The following is a 12642-nucleotide window of genomic DNA, read 5'->3' as shown; positions in this document are numbered from 1 at the left end:
ATGACTACTGGGCTCGAAGTCACCAGCATCAGTTCCTGCTTAATGACAGTTTCCACGGAACGTTTTTTTTCTCCACAAACACGCAGAGTATGCTCAGCAGAAGAGTGCAGGAAGCTACTAGGAAAACACTTAAAAACTCAAATGGCATTCCCATAAACTGGATCAGGATTTCTTATGGTTACTAATATCCCACTGTTCTGCAATGTAGAAACTGTACTGTACAGCTGATCAGTATCAGAGCATGCGCATCTGACAATAGGCCATCTCCAGTTTTTTCCCTGGGACATGAAATTCCCATGCCTCAGATATTGCCAATGGCAGGAAGCTTTCCTGTGTGACCTTAAAGAAAACATCTGCGCTATACAAGTGTAAAGTAAGGGAATGCTGTGTCTGGGGGAACAGGGTAGGTGGGAACAATCTACAACAAACAGCTGTTCATTTTCAAAAATATCTCCAGATGACCCCAGCTCACTGTAAGAGTAACAGGGTGGCTGAGTTTGATGAGGACTACATCGCATCAAGAACTTGCAGCACATTACCATTCCCACGTCAGTAGACAGTCATTGAATATATGCCAGAGATGCATCAATGACAAGGCTGGGACTGGAAAGAAATCCTCAGAAAGATCCAAGGACCAGGACACACCGTACATTCAGAGGGGACTGGTTCATGAAATTACCATCAATTAGTCATCATCTTGGACATCTGAATCTTTACACCAGTTTTTCATGGCAATGCTCAGTGGGATTATCCAATATTTCCTTCTGTTTAGCACACATTAAAGAGAACCAATTAGACTTCAAGGGACAGAGGCCACAAGAGGATAATGTACTATTGGGCTTGACATAATGTAATTGTGGCTGTCTGTCTAACACCCAAAGGTTTGCAGCAGAAAAATAGTGAAAGTAACAGCTGAAGAAAAACAATATTTGCCCTATTGAGAAGTGAGGAAAGGGAAGTGTGAGGAATTGTATGGAGAGACTTACTGGATTTGATTCTGGAATCTCCACTATCATCTGCAGATGACCATGGAATTCAGGATCTGCTTTCCAAAATACAAATATACAAATTGGCAGCCAAAGCAAGACATCACTGGCCCTATTGGGTACTGAGGAATAGGAGATGTTAGGCATTCTATGTGGTCACTTGCCCTGATAGGTTCCCGGATTCCGGTATCATCTGCACATGGTCAGGAGGAATCAAACTCAAATCACTGATTTGAGACTTACAAAAGGTCACTTTGATGTTCCCACCTACTGACAGAGGAAGAGCAGCAGAACAGTGCAAGAAATTCTTAGAGAAGTGTTTGCAAAACCCTCACTTTGGTTTCCCAAACTCAAATATGGAATCTCCAAAGGAGGGACACACTCTGACCTCCTGGGTTTGATATATAGGAGGTCTTAGTCATTCTATGTGGACATTTGTTCTGATAGGTTCCCGGATCCTGGTTACATGTGCAGAGGAAGAGTAGGGGAGCAGTGCAAGAAATTCTTAGAGAAGCGTTTTCAAAACCCTCACTGTAGTTTCCCAAACTCAAATATGGAATGTCCAAAGCAGGGACAGACTCTGACCTCTTGCGTTTGAGATATAGGAAGTCTTAGACATTCTATGTGGACATTTGTTCTGATAGGTTCCCGGATCCCGGTTACATGTGTAGATGGACTTGAGGTTGCAAAAGGAATCAAAGTCAGGTTACTGATTGCAGAATTACGGAGGCAACTTTCGTATCCCACCACCCGCCCCCCCAAACTGGCAAAGAATGAGCAGCAGAAGAGTACAAGAAATTCAGACAGAAATGTTTGCAAAAGCCTCACTTGGTTTCCCAAACAAAAATATGCAAAGTGCCAGCCAAAGACAGGGAAAGACATTGACTTCTTGGGCTTTGAGATCAAGGAGGTATTAATCATTCTATGTGGACACATATTCTGATACGTTCCTGGATCCCACTACCATCTCTAGATGACAATCCAAGTTCAAAAAAGATTCCAACTCAAGTTATACATTAGAGAGTTACTGAGGTCACTTTTGTGTTCGCCCCCATCACCACCACTGGCACAGAATGAGCAGCAGAAGAATGCAAGAAATTCTTAGAGCAATGTTTGCAAAACCCTCACTTTGGTTTCCTGAACACAAATATGGAAAGTAGCATCCAAGGCCAGGGAAAGAATTGGAATTCTTACACTCTGAGATACAAGAGGTCTCAGGCATTCTATGTGGACACTTGGCGTGATAGCTTCCTGCATCCCGGTATCATCTGCAGATGGTCATGAGGAATCAAGCTCAAGTCGCTGATTTCAGACTTACAACAGGTCACTTTGGTGTTCCCACCTACTGGCAGAGGAAGAGCAGCAGAGGAGTACAAGAAATTCTTAGAGAAGTGTTTGCAAAACCCTCACTTTGGTTTCCCAAACTCAAATATGGAATCTCCAAAGCAGGGACACACTCTGACCTCTTGGGTTTGATATATAGGAGGTCTTAGTCATTCTATGTGGACATTTGTTCTGACAGGTTCCCTGATCCTGGTTACATGTGCAGAGGAAGAGTAGGGGAGCAGTGCAAGAAATTCTTAGAGAAGCGTTTTCAAAACCCTCACTGTAGTTTCCCAAACTCAAATATGGAATCTCCAAAGCAGGGACAGACTCTGACCTCCTGGGTTTGAGATATAGGAGGTCTTAGTCATTCTATGTGGACATTTGTTCTGATAGGTTCCCGGATCCTGGTTACATGTGCAGATGGCCTTGACGTTGCAAAAGGAATCAAAGTCAGGTTATTGATTACAGAATGACCCAGGCAACTTTCGTATCCCACCAGCCCCCCCCCCAAACTGGCAGAAAATGAGCAGCAGAAGAGTACAAGGAATTCAGACAGAAATGTTTGCAAAAGCCTCACTTTGGTTTCCCAAACACAAATATGCAAAGTGCCAGCCAAAGACAGGGAAAGACATTGACTTCTTGGGCTTTGAGATCAAGTAGGTATTAATCATTCTATGTGGACACATATTCGCATAGGTTCCTGGATCCCACTACCATCTGCAGAGGACAATCAAACTTCAAAAGGAATCTAACTCAAGTTATACATTAGAGAGTTACTCAGTTCACATTTGTTTCCCCCCCATCAACACCACTAGCAGAGAATGAGAAGCAGAAGACTGCAAGAAATTCTTAGAGCAATATTTGCAAAACCCTCAATTTGTTTCCTGAACACAAATAGGGAAATTGGCAGCCAAGGCCAGGGAAAGAATTGGAATTCTTACACTCTGAGATACAAGAGGTGTGAGGCATTCTATGTGGACACTTGCCGTGATAGGTTACTGCATCGGTATCATCTGCAGAGGGTCATGGGGAATCAAACTCAAGTCATTGATTTCAGACTTACAATAGGTCACTTTGGTGTTCCCACCTACTGGCAGAGGAAGAGCAGCAGAGGAGTACAAGAAATGCTTAGAGAAGTGTTTGCAAAACCCTCACTTTGGTTTCCCAAACTCAAATATGGAAGCTCCATAGCAGGGACAGACACTGACCTCTTGGCTTTGAGATATAGGAGGTCTTAGTCATTCTATGTGGACATTTGTTCTGATAGGTTCCCGGATACTGGTTACATGTGCAGATGGCCTTGAGGTTGCAAAAGGAATCAAAGTCAGGTTATTGATTACAGAATTATCCAGACAACTTTCGTATCCCACCCCCCACACACACTCGTAGAGAATGAGTCGCAGAAGAGTGCAAGAAATTCTTAGAGCAATGTTTGCAAAACCCTTACTTTGGTTTCCTGAACACAAATACGGAAAGTAGCAGCCAAGGCCAGGGAAAGAATTGGAATTCTTACACTCTGAGATACAAGAGGTGTCAGGCATTCTATGTGGACACTTGCCCTGATAGGTTCCTGAATACCGGTATACTCTGCAGATGGTTATGAGAATTCACAAGGAATCAAACTCAACTCATTGATTACAGAGTTACACAGGTCACTTTGGTGTTCCCACCTACTGGCAGAGGAAGAGCAGCAGAGCAGTGCAGAAATTCTGAGAGACATATTTGCAAATCACTCACTTTGCTTTCCCAAACTCCAATATGGATTCTCCAAATCAGGGACAGACTTTGACCTCTCTGGTTTGAGATATAGGTCTTAGTCATTCTATGTGGACATTTGTCCTGATAGGTTCCCGGATCCCGGTTACATGTGCAGATGGCCATGAGGTTGCAAAAGGAATCAATGTCAGGTTATTGATTCCAGAACTACCCAGGCAACTTTTGTCTCCCCACCGCCACCACCACTGGCAGAGAATGAGCAGCAGAAGAGCGCAAGAAATTCTTACAGTATGTTTGCAAAACACACACTTTGATTTGCCAAACGCAAATATGCTAAGTGGCAGCCAAGGCCAGCGGCAGTATTTGATCTTAGAGACTGGTTGACTAGTAGTGAAACTGCCATCCCAAACAGGATCGGCCACCAAGTGGTAAATAATATCTCACTGTAATGTCATGTGCACATCATCATGTGCAGCCTATTTGTATCAGATCACAGGAGACCTACCAAGGACCACTGCCTATTCATTCCTCGGGACTCAATATATCCCATGTTCCTGATATTACCAGTATCAGTGTGTGCTCACTTCTTTCATATTATGGAAGATATCTCAGCTCTGTGAGTTTCTACTAATGACAGGCTGAGTCTGTTGGAGGCTGCTGGAAGAATACTTATGCAAGAGCATTTCATTTTTTATCAGTATCTCCCAAAGGCCCCAGCTCACTTTGAAAGTGATAAGATAGCTAAGCTTGACATGGAATACATGTTCTACCAAGAACTTGCAGTACATTACCATTCCCATCTGAGTAGACGTTCACTGATTATATGATAGTGGTGCCTACCTGTCAAGTCTGGCATAGGAAAGAAACCCTCAGAAAGTTCCAAGGACAAGGCCGTACCTTTAATTTTCAAGAGGGTCACCTTTTCTTTCCCCGAGGCCCTCAATTGTTGAAATTACCCCAATGAAACAGTAACCATTTTTGAATCCTCTCTCCTATACCAATACTCAGTGGAATGTTCCCTTAAACCAAACCACTCACTTCTGTTTTTGACACGTGAAGAGGCCTAAAATGACTGGGACGCATAGAGGGCACTACAAGATAGCATGGCTTGGGAAGGATGGGCCCCAGTTATAGTTAAGTTTCACAGCTGTTTTGGAGTAACAAGTAGGCCACCTTTCGTGAAGGAACATCACTGGCATAGTCCTACTAAGGGTGTCTGAGGAAAGCCTTTTGTAAACACTTCAGGCCTCAGTTTTTCACTGGGTTGGGATATAACAATGGACCCCACCTTAGAGCATTATAAAGTGATTTAACCACCTAGAGGATTAAACCCAGACTTGAAATGTTCACTTCAAGCTACACAGAGCTTACATAGACTCTTTGGTTCCTTGTAAAAAAGAATTGAATTTCATACTCTGTGATGCCACCTTGTCAGTAAAACCCATGCTAATAGAAAAGTAGAGGAACTGGAGGTATCTATTGAGTCAGAAGGATAGAAGTCTCTTTGAAACCATCTAAGAACATTTCATATTACCCTGTCTCTCTCAAATTGCCAAATGTTTTCACCTGAATTGCAATGATTAAATCACCTCCCAATAAATGACTCTATACAGGCGAGGAAAACGCAGAGACCCCTGTCACACAGCCAGTTAACAGGCACCCTCCAGTGAGCACAGCGTGAGAAAACTTAGCAAGTCATGATAGGTGCTGAACCTCTTCACCCTTGATGTAAAGTGTCATAGTTGGCACCGACAGATGTCAGCACAGAGCTCAGCAAAGTTCGGGTTCCTCTGCTACCTGTAGCTTTACAGGAAGAATACAGTGGTGTCGTTTCCAAAGGGATTCCCGAGTAACCTCTGAGGAAATTTGCTGGTCCTGGAAAAGGAAACAAACATGTTAACTTAATTATGCCTAGGACAAAACAGCTGGGGGTTAGGGGAATGGGGAAGGAGAGGAGGTAAACCCAGCACCATAATGCTCTCCTCCAGTATGTGAATTCATGAAGTGGTGCACTCATTGCTTAAGTACCTAGTGCATCCTGGGTCCTTTAAAAAGATTACCACACTTGATTCTCACAACCCGCCTACAGCAAGGTATGATTTCCATTTTGCAAATGAAGAAACTGAGGCTCAAAGGTGAGAGTGAGCAAACCAGGGAAAATACCAACGATGCATGGCCAAGTACAGGTTTGGAGGAATACTGACTTATCTATTACATTAATTGTTGACCTATACCTCCATGACCCCCCCCCAAATAAATGTCCTCCTCGCTCCTGTAGAACAGACTGGCAGACTACCAACCATGCCACTCACTTGATCCTCAGAGCCTATCTTCCCCCCTCTCATAGACAGACTTGGTATTAAAATTACCTTGAGATCCACATTCTCATACCTGAGACAAAAGCACCTGAGCCGTACTTCCATAATCCCTGGACTCCCGATTTTATTATTATTTTTTGACAATCGCATCCAGTCTTTCCTGCTGTTGTCTGCCACTGCAAAGGCTTTGCAAAAAGGATAAAAAAGGTGGATCAAAACTTTGATTTTAAAATGTGAGTATCAGGTTTCTCTGAGATCAGAACATCCCAAGAATACTAATGTTTCTTTAACACTGGCACCCAAACTGTACTGAGGAACACACATATGCACTCAAAGGATGTCACTATCTAATTAAAAATAAGTGGTAGAAACATGGTCTCTACCACGGAGTTATTTAGCAGTGGCCGGATAGTGACCCTGTGTAATTACTATCTCTAGACACTCAATGAAGAGATAGCGACATTCTTTGAAATATGGTTACCTGACAGAGACAGATGCTGTCCTCCCCCCATCATTTGTCACCTCACACTGCATAGCATTGCACTTACTCGACTTTCTGGCCTTGACAGTTGTTTCCAGTTCTACTCTTTCCATGTTACAGGCCCAGAGACAGTCAGGAGTAGACTTTTTCCATCACAGGTCCTCAGGGAGAAGATGGTGATTGTACAAACCTGCAAGGAGGCTTGTCAGTGGGTCCAAAGCCTAGAAACACTGCAGGAAAATTACAACACTTGGAAACTCATAACGTGGGTTGCTGGGGCAAATTTCCTCTTTCCCATAACCAGAGGAACTTCTGAAAATAATTGGTTGGCCCAGGTTACTTAGTCATGCAACTTGTATGAGGTAGGCCAAAAGAGTGAAATGTAATGTGGGAAAGGGACTGCACAAACCAAACCACAAGGTCAGGTATGACTGCTATTCAGAGCCAGACAACCCTTCAAAACGAAACATAGCTCATAGTGCTTTAATTGAGTTTCATAGGGCAATTATTAATTATTACAGAGAGACAATGACATTTCTTTGCTAGAAGAATAGTTTCAAAGAAGCTTGCTTTTTTCTCTTCACTCATAAGGCAACTGACACATGCAAAACCATGGGTAGAAATCCTCTGCAATGGGTTTCGTCTTCTTAATATGTTATCAAATACGGACACTATTATACTATGAAATGCACATTATGACATTATACAAGGGCATTTTTGGTATATTATTATCAAACATCAGTAACATAATACCTTGACAAACACTTTACACCAAAAACAAGTAAATATCATTCAGAACAATTTTGTGAAGAATTCATAACTTTTTTTTTCATGGGCAGGCACCAAGAATTGAACCTGGGTCTCCAGCATGGCAGGCAAGAACTCTGCCACTGAGCCACCGTTGCCCGCCCAGAATTCATATCTTAAATAATGATGCTAACATCTCACATTGAACATAGGTCTTTGAGGAGAAAACAATGGAAAAGATTTGGTAGTTGCTAATAGGATGTAGATTTGGGGGATTTACGTTAAAAACAAATTTCTATTGACAAATCTTTACACACATACATTCCATACATGGTGTATGATCGATGGTTCACAATATCATCACAGTTTTGTATTCACCACCATGATCACTTTTAGAACATCTGCATCACTCCAGAAAAAGAAAGAAAAAGAAAAGAGAAAACTCATACATCCCATACCCCTTACCCCTGCCCCCCACTGACCACGAGGATTTTAATTTACCCAATTTCTTCCACCCCTTTGGGGAATTTACCTTTAATTGCAACTATTTACATAGGATTCCTTAGGTAACAGGCATATAATAAAAGTACCTTCTTTCCACACTTACATGTTGTCCAGGCTGTGCCTGGAAAGTCAGGATTTGTGAGGCTAGAGTCTCAATTTCTGAAATCTCTATTCCTGTCTGTACCCAGGGTAGATAGAGCAGAAAACCCAGACACCAGCAAACCGTCTTTCTGATTTCTAAATGTAATCCAAGCGGATTACATTTAGAGAAATCAGGGGCCCACCAATAAAGGAGTCATCAAATCATCTCCACATGAGATAATAGACAAAACATCCATACCAAGAATGAACCAGAAAAAAGGCTGATAAGTAAACTCAATTGTTTCCATCATAAAAGGGAAGAGTTTGGATATTACTCCAAAGCAAGCAACGCTTTACTCTCAGTGACTACGGTGATGAGGTGTCTGTGGGAGATAACAAGAAATTCATTCGAATTCTGCCGTTGAATACCAATTAGGCATTACACAATGAAGGCACGCTTATAAATAGGCGGGCCCTGCCCAATTCATGCCAATACTTTCACTTGAAGCCCTGAGGCACAGTCAGAATTCCTGGTCACACTAGCCTCCTCCAGGATGGGAGGGGGTTGGGAGAGCATATTCGTGCCACTTTCGCTGTCAAACCAGCCAGGCCTTGAATCACTCTTATTTCTTCTACTTGTTTGCAAACAGAAACAACAAAAAATCAGTTTTTCCATAGAAGAATAGCTGGGAAGGAGGATCGGGTTGAAATCTTAAAGATCTAATGCTGCATTTAAGAAACAATTACCGTTATAAATTGAATTCGAACACTAGGCAACACGACCTGTAAGGGCCATTCGACCCAGAGAACAGAAGCATTCAATCAGACCCATTAATTCCCACGTTTGGAAAGTGAAAGTGCCTCATGAATTTCAAGGGAAAGTTTTGAAAAAAAACTAAGGACAGAATTCAATTGAATGATGTGATATTCTGGCAACTGCCGCAGGAAATGAAATTCACACAGTCGTTGTGTGGTGGCCCAGGAACCGTACTTCCAGGTTTTTACTGTCCTAAAAGCACAGGGCCAGTTGGGCAACAGTGGCTCATTGGCGGAGTTCTCACCTCCGATGCCGGAAGACCCGGGTTCGTTTCCAGGGCCAGTCTAACAGGCTGTCTTTTTTGTTTGTTTATTTGATTACATGGGCAGACACCGAGAATCGAACCCGGGTCTCCGGCATGGCAGGCAGCAACTCTGCCTACTGAGCCACGGTGGCCCGCCCCAGGCCGTGTTTCTTTACCCTGAAAAATACCTTAAAACGTTCCTTATTTTCAATAGAACTATGAAATACGAAGACGCACAAACACAAAACTGACAAGATAGATGTTAATAAAATGCAATTTAATAGTAAAATAAAATGAAAGGTTAGGCTTGCTGGCAGCACGAGGCCAGGAACCGCCGTAAATCAAGAAGCATAATGGCAATTAGAACACACTGTGAATTTGAGATAACACAAAACTTTATCACAAAGCTTATGATAGGAACCAAGGCCCACATTAAACGGAATAAAACCAAGCACGCAATTCCGTTGTAAAATTAAATGCCCAACTACCTTTAATAGCAGCTGATTGCAGATGTTTTAAGACTGAAGTGTCGTAAAACATCAAGGATTCAGAGGATTAAGGCCCAAGAACCGTACTTCCGGGTTCTTACTGTCGTAAAACATCAGAGCCGGGTGGGCAACGGTGGCTCGTTGGCGGAGTTCTCGCTTCCCATGCCGGAAGGCCCGGGTTAGTTTCCAGGGCCAGGCTAACAGGCTGTGGATTTTTGTTTTGTGTTTTTTTTTTTTGCATGTGCAGACACCAGGAATCGAACCTGGGTCTCCGGCATGGCAGGCGAGAACTCTGCCTGCTGAGCCAGCGTGGCCCGCCGCAGGCCCTGTTTTTTTACCCTGAAAAATTCCATAAAACGTTCTTCATTTTCAATAGAACTATTAAATGAGACGCACAAACACCAAACTTACAAGTTAGATGTTAATAAAATGCAATTAATAGTAAAATAAAATGAAAGGTGAGGTCCACTGACAGCATGAGGCCAGTAACCTCCGTAAGTCAAGAAACATAATGGCAATTAGAACACATTGTGAATTTGAGATACGCCAAACTTTATCACAAAGCTCATGATATGAACCAGGACCACATTAAAGGGAATAAAACCAAACACACAATTCTTTGTAAAATTAAATGCCAAACTATCTTTATAGCAGCCGATTTCAGACGTTTACGACAGACCTCACTGTCGTAAAACATCAAGTATTCAGAGGACTACGGCTGTATTTGTAAATTGAGAGTACCATGAAACATTTATTTTTAAAGAAAATATAAAGGGACAAGATTAGAATTGAAACAAATTATGTCAAAATATGCAATGAGAACCATCATATTATGAAATATAAACCTCTCCATCAGACGTTAATTTGCCGCTCTGAAAACTGAAATCATACAAAAACCTGAAAAGAAACTTTGGCAATGAAGATAAATGCACAGTTGTTTTTTGCTATTTAATGCCAAGGTGTGTCTAATCAAAGCTGTAAGACCTACTAAGGCATCCGCTGTATTTGTAAAATGTCAAGTGCTCAGCTTAGACGATTCATTTCCAAATGGATACTCCCCAAAGACTTTCATTTTAAAAGAATATTTATGAAATACGACCAATATCAAAGTTAAATACATGCAAACGAGTGCAATGCCATGGGAAAAAACCCACGCAGTCACATAGGAAATTAAAGCATGAAATAGATTCCCTGAGGGTTGATTCCTTTCAAAGTCTTAAAGGCTTTTGACCAACCAGACTGCTATCTTCCTTCTTAGTAAATTACAAATAACACCAAGCATTTCCACGAAAACACAAGAAAAGCACCACATTTTTTAAAACAATGATATGAACTATGTATGTATATGACACAACAATGCAAAACGGCAGTCAAAGATCACTGAAAACTATTCAGGGTGGTCAGTGAAGAACCGGTAGAATGCAGCCAGAAATATTTTCTTCAGACAACATATGAAGAAGACAGATTAAGAAATTTCCACAAACAAATGATATTAAACATACAGTCATATTGTGAAATGAAGCAACTAGTGCACTGAAAGGCAGCTAACGGACATTATCTGTCCTAATCCCATGTACCCTCCCTCACCATGTTAATTTCCTTCTTTACTCGTCTAAAATCACAGACGTAATCCAGTCACTTGTAACAGAACTCTCCGAAAATATATAGACCAAGATTCAACCAAAGACATAGTAAAAGAAAAGGCAAAATCAGGTTCATAGCGCCCAACAGACACTGAGCTATCCAGAACTGACAGCCGGTCAGGCAACCGCGCCATCCTTGTCCTCCTGTTTAAACTGAAAATGCAAATGCTAAGAACACGAAGAAATGGACACCAGTAACATTTAAACTAATAAAATGGCATTAGAGAGCCATCACTGTGTGTACTAAAGCACAACCGTGCCCCCAAACGCGGCCAAAGGACCGTCCATGTCACACACCCAAAAATCCTTCCGATATGTCTGTTAAAGTACATTTTTACACATTGCATAACAGATTCTACAAAAATCACACTACAAACAGCCAACAATGTATCAGTGTTAGAAAATAAATTATAGTAAACTTACATTTTTGTGACTTCAGGAGAGAGGAGCAGCCATATTCCCACAATCCTGTGTGGCACTTTCCCACCCCTACCACACTCCACCCAGCCAATAAGCGGTATGACTAGTCACGTGGTGCTGAACGGCGTTTACTGTCAGTCTGTGCCCCACCCCCCCCGCCTTCCATGCTGCTGATTGGTGGGCCTGAAGTGATGGACAGCAACATGCTCCATTCTGGCCAAGTCTCCAAGTGGAAACTCCGCCTAGATGTCAAGGCCCTTGCTAAGCAATTCATTTTTGTACCTATTATCTCTTTTACAAAGTGTGAATATTATGCTCATCCCATAACATCCAGCTCTAATTTTCCAGGCCTTAGCACATGCCATTGGCTCTAGTTTCCTGTCATCTCCGATTTCGGTAATCTTGCTCCCCCAATTTTCCTGGTCCAGCTCAATTGCATCTTCCTCTGGGAAGCCTTCCCATACTTTTTGCCTCCCACTCCTACACATAAATGTCAGCTCTTCTTTTGTAAAAATATGCATATGGGAAGACATCAGAACTTGAATGCAGAAGAATGATGTAGGTTCTCGAATTAGACAGCACTGGGCTGGCTATGGTTCAAAGGACCCAAGATCTGCACTTGGAATTTTCGCAGAATGGTTGACATGTGAATTGCATGTGAATTGATGGGATAAACAAGATCCAAACGGAATTGCCTCAGAGGATCAGGGATGAACAGGTACATGGAAACAGGAGTATGAAACAACATGGCCTTCTTGGGTAGGAATGTACAATCTGGCATTTCAGAAAAGAGAAGGAATAACGTCTGTGGGAAAAGTCAAGGTAAGAAAAGCAGCCAAGAGCAAAGAATCTTGGGTTGGATGCTATTAAC

The 12642-nt window shown here is 42.2% G+C and overlaps 1 long non-coding RNA gene across 2 annotated transcripts; it reads right to left on the bottom strand.

Moving 5' to 3' along the window:
- Nucleotides 1-2559: 2559 nt before the first annotated feature.
- On the bottom strand, nt 2560-11830 carry LOC143672173 (uncharacterized). Of its 2 annotated transcripts, none has more exons than XR_013169653.1 (4): nt 11775-11830; nt 6895-7057; nt 6398-6531; nt 2560-5903 (listed from the first exon to the last, which is right to left on the bottom strand). It is a non-coding gene; the product is annotated as an uncharacterized LOC143672173 (long non-coding RNA). The 2 variants fall into 2 exon arrangements; XR_013169654.1 differs by having other exon boundaries at nt 6895-7048; nt 11775-11823.
- Between the last annotated feature and the right edge of the window lie 812 nt (nt 11831-12642).

The sequence above is a fragment of the Tamandua tetradactyla genome, chromosome X (genome assembly GCF_023851605.1).
Source record: "Tamandua tetradactyla isolate mTamTet1 chromosome X, mTamTet1.pri, whole genome shotgun sequence".
Classification (NCBI taxonomy): domain Eukaryota; kingdom Metazoa; phylum Chordata; class Mammalia; order Pilosa; family Myrmecophagidae; genus Tamandua; species Tamandua tetradactyla.
Note: the sequence above shows the minus strand (reverse complement) of the source record. Positions and strands in the feature narration are given on the sequence as shown.